Source organism: Microtus ochrogaster, chromosome X (assembly GCF_000317375.1).
Source record: "Microtus ochrogaster isolate Prairie Vole_2 chromosome X, MicOch1.0, whole genome shotgun sequence".
In the NCBI taxonomy this organism is placed as follows: Eukaryota; Metazoa; Chordata; class Mammalia; order Rodentia; family Cricetidae; genus Microtus; species Microtus ochrogaster.
In genome coordinates, this window is record NC_022026.1 from 25,566,426 (window position 1) to 25,571,640 (window position 5,215).

A 5,215-nucleotide genomic window follows, 5' to 3' on the forward strand; every position below is an offset into this window, starting at 1 on the left:
TGTCTTTGGATTCACCTTCTTATTTAGCTTCTCTAGGATTGCAAATTATAAGCTCACTGTCCTTTAATTATGGCTAGAAACCATAATTTGTAATCCCAATTTAGGCAAAACTTTCTTCTTTAAACATTCTTCCTAAAGTATCTGTATTTGAGTCAGATAACAAATTGTCACCCATATAATAGTAAATTATTGACTTAGAAAATTGCTTGCATATTATTTCCAATGGCTGACTTACAAAGTATTAGCAGTTTGGGGTTATTGAGCATTCCCCGTGGGAGGATAGTCCACTGGTATCTCCTACTAGGCTCAGAATTATTATAAGTAGGCACTGTGAAAGCAAAATTTTCTCTATTCTTATAAAGGTATAGTAAAGAAACAATCTTTTAAATCAATATCTATAAGAGGCCATCCTTTTGGTGATAGAGAAGGCAGAGGAATTCCAAATTGTAGAGGACCCATAGGCTGAATAATCTTGTTGATGGTTCTTAAATCTGTCACCATTCTCCATTTTCCAGACTTCTTTTATCAATACATACAGGAGAATGCCAAGGACTTGTAGAGTCTTCAATATGGCAAGCATCTAGTTGCTCCTGTGCCAGCTGTTCTAAAGCCTGCAGTTTCTCTTCTGTCAAAGGCCATTGTTTAACCCATATGGTTTTCTCAGTTAACCATTTTAAAGGCAGGACCATTAGTACCTCTGAATATTTGCTAGTTGCTTTGTGTTTATGTACAGCCTGAATGGCTGGTGAACTTTGTTTATAATATCTTATAATATCCTTCCAAGAAACATGAGATTTTGGGACTGCAGGAATGTTAATCTGGGTATTCCACTGCTGTAATAGGTCACAAACACATAAATTTATTGCAATATTAGCTACGTATAGCCTCAACCTTTTTTTCTGTCCTTCTGGCTCTATGTATTCAACACATTCCGTGCTTTGTTTCACTTGAGATAGGTGTTCCAATCCTAAGAATTGAATATATGCATCTTGAAGAGGCTAATCCAGATGCCAAGATTCTGGTTTAATGATACATCTGCATCCATGTCTAGTAATCACTCAATTACAATGTCATTTTCTTAATGAAATAATATGAAAAACAAAACTAATACCTAGAATCAAATAAAGAGATGTAAAAGGGAAATATCACATAAGCCTTGCAGAATACCATCCATAGTATAAGCTTAATAATTATTGAACTCCTCAATAATTATGTTATCATTAATTTTTGTAGGTTTTTGGATCCTACCTGTCATAAGGCAATTACAACGAAGTGGAGTAGGTGTTATCAGTGAGCCATGTTGCAGTTGCAGCTGCATGACTGAGAGATGCTAGCAGTGGTGAACAATGTGTGTTGAGTACTTAGATACTGAAAAAATGCTTTGTTTAACAAAGTAAGAGCAGTTATTAAGGTGGTCAAAGCAATTCCAAGAGTTGGTGACCAGGATAAAGAGAAAACCCAAAGTTTTCCAGCAGTGCAAGCTGTGGACCATGTGCACCTTGGGGATCGCAGGCAGAGGCATGTGGGCTGTCATGTAATGTGCCGAATGGTGGCACGTGGGTTGCAAGCAGGGAGAGCTGACTAGGGGCATGCTGCATCTGAGTGCCAGCTGGAGCAGCAGGCAGGAGAGTCAATGCCCAATGTGCCACATGGATGGTGAACTGATCCCTAAAAGGGTAGACTGGTCCCCATGTCTAGGTGCCAGATGATGACAGAAGTTACAAAATAATTCTACAGTTGTTCAGAATCATGGATAATAAATGGTTATTTATTTAGGAGTATACTCACACATCACAGTTCTAGATCACAGTACTCTGCACAAACGGGGGACAGGAACTGAATCCAGGAGCCGGAAGTGAGAGAGCAAGCACATATTTTACCTCAGCAATTATACAGTATAAGAGACCATGCCCAAGTGGGCTGGTATCTTAAAAGCTATAGGTCGAAGGAGCTCCCACAGCACTGAAACACTGTGCAGGATAGAGGGGTCATGAGTTATGAGAAAAAGGAGCATTGTAATTCAAATATTTATGTTAGGTTTCCCCAAGTAAATGACATTTGGTAAATACTTACAATGATAGGAAAGAGGCAGATATATAGTTTTCTAAAAAGGTTTTCGGGTAGAGGAAATAGTTTATGCCAAAGGTTTGCAAGTCTGCTCAATTATAGCTGTGGGCCCTACATATGCCAGGATAGCTATGAATGTAACCCAACACATTTGTAGATCACAACATCATGTTGCAATGTCAAAAATTGGACATATATACAAGTTTAAGACAATAGCATGTCTAACATGTCTGAGAAACAGCAGAGGTTAGTGTGGTAGGATGTAAATGGAGCTGTGGGCTGCGTTCCTGCCACCTAGCTCCCAGCTGCCTGGCTAGCTTATGCCCCAAAATAACAACACACAAACTATATTCATATAAACACTGCTTGGCCCATTTCTATTAATGTGTGTAGCACCACAACGTGGTGACTTACCAGGAAGATTCTTGCCTACGTCCATCCTGGGTCGGAGCTTCATCACATCTGCCCTGGAGAGGAGTGGCATGGCATCTGCCTGAGGCATCTTACCTTACTTCCTCTTCCTCCCAGCATTCTATTCTGTCCACTCCACCCACCTATGTTCTAACCTACTAGGCCAAGCAGTTTCTTTATTAATTAACCAGTGAAATCAACAGATTGATATATGACATTCCCACATCAATAGGAGCAAAATGAGCAGTGAGGGGAGAACATAGAAAATAAATCAAGCTCATGTACGCCTATAAAAGCCATTGGAAGTCATGAAATGTTTCTGATGACTTAGAAGGAAATCTGTTGGAAGATTTCCATTGGAAAACTGACCTGAATTGGTTTATATGTTAAAAGGATCTCACTGGCTGCTATGCTGAGAAAATGCTATAGAATTCTTTTTTCTACTTATAGCCAAAGAACCTCAACTAATACACAAAAGACATAGGAATAAACAAAGGCATGGAAGCTGTAAATATCAAAGTGGGGAAAAAATTGTTCTGGGAATGACAGAGATCAGATGATGAATTTTGTGTTCTGTGTTAAGAAACTTGGTCTTTCTAAATTCTCAACATCAGTCTCTGTTCTGAAGTATATCTGGCAAAGATTTTTCTCCAACTCTGTAGGCTTTTATTTCACTGTGCTCACAGTTTCCTTTATTCTACATAATCTTATGTAATCCCATTTGCTACTTGGGCGATTATTGTCTGTGCTATTAGACACATGTTAAGAAATATCTTTCATATACCCACATTTAGAAGGGTATTTCATAAGTTTTACTTCATTTAGGCATTTCAAGTTTTAAACTAAGGTCCTCAGTTTGTGGTTTTAGTTGATATTTTGAAAGGGTGAAAGATTTAGATCTAATTTCCTCCTATAGCTTAGTGTCCACTTTCTAGGACTCTATATTTAACAGGCTGTGTTTTTTTCATCTTCATGTTTTTTCATCTTCATGTTTTTTCCTCACCATTGTAATAATTTGGTGGCCATGTATGTTGTCTTGAGTCCTCTCAGATTATTTCTACAAATTCATATCCATAGGTCTTCTTTCCATCTTCAAGTATCTTCCTTCATCTTTCATCAGATACTTAAGGTTTTTATTGTAGAAGATTTTCACCTCCTTGATTAGGTTTATTCTTAGATATTTTACTTTTATAAGTAAGAAATTACTGAGGTTGGGGGCTGAAGAGATGGCTCAGATGTTAAGATCACTGACTGCTCTTTCAGAGGTCCTGGGTTCAATTCCCAGCAACCATATGACAGCTCACAACTATCTATAATGAGATCTGGTGCTTTCTTCTGGCATGCAGGTATACATACAGACATACATACATAATAAATAAATAAATCTTTAAAAAAAGATACTACTGAGGATATTAAAAGCATGTATATGATCTCTTAGGGTGTTTGTTACTGGTAAATAAAAAGACTACTTATTTTTTATGTTGATTTTATATCCTGCCACATTCTGAATATATTATTCTTTTGTAGATGTCTTGTGGAATTTTCTATCTCTTATGGATATATCATCTGAAAATAGGGATGACTTCTTTATTTCTATATATTTAATTTCCTTCTCTTGTCTCATTGTTATAGCTACAGATTCAAATGTTTTATTGAAAAGGAGTAGAGATAGTGAACAGCCCTGTCTCATTCCTCACTTTAATGGTACTTCTTTGAGATTTTTCTCATTTTACAATGATGTTGACTTTGATCTTGCCTTTATGATACTGAGCTATACTTTCTCCCAGTCTTATTATCTCTAGCACTTTTATTATGGAGATATATTGGATGCTGTCAAATACTTCTTCTGTATCTATAGAGATGATTATATAATGTAGTTAGTTTCACTTATATGATTTATTACATTTATTGACTGCATTTTGAACCATACTTGCGTATCTTGGATCAACAAAACTTGACTGTGGCAGATGATGTTTGTTACATAATTCTCTATTATAAATTTTTGCATTTATTTTTAATCAGGGATATTGGCAGAAAGCCCACAAATACACAGAAACTGAACAATGTTCAAATTAATCACCACGGGGTCAAGGAAGAAATAAAGAAAGAAATTGAAGACTTCCCAAAATTAAATGAAAATGACTGGAAAACATCGCCAAATCTATGGGACCCTATGAAAGCAGTGCTAAGATGAAAGTTCATAGTATTAGATTCCTACATAAAGAAGATGAAAAAAATCCCACACTAGTAAATTAATAAATACTTGAATTCTATAGAACAAAAAGAAACAAACTCACACAGGAGATCTAGATGACAGGAAATAATCAAATTGAGGGCTGAAACCAACAAAATAGAAACAAAGAAAACAGTGCAAAGAATCAATGAGACAAAGACTTGGTTCTTTGAGAAAATCAACAACATAGACAAACCTCTACCTTAACTAACCAAAAGTCAGAGAGACAGAGAGTATGTTCAAATTAACAAAATAAAAAAAATGAAAAGGGGACATAATAACAGACGTGGAGATAATCCAGAGAATCATCTGGTCATACTTTGAAAACCTGTAATCCAGAAAATTAGAAAACTTAAAGGAAATAAACAATATCTGGATAAGCACTACATACCAAAATTTAATCAAGATCACATAAGCAAATTAACTAGACCTATAGCCACTAAGGATATAGGAACAATTATCAAAAATCTTCCCGTGAAAAAGAGCCCAGGGCCAGATGTTTTT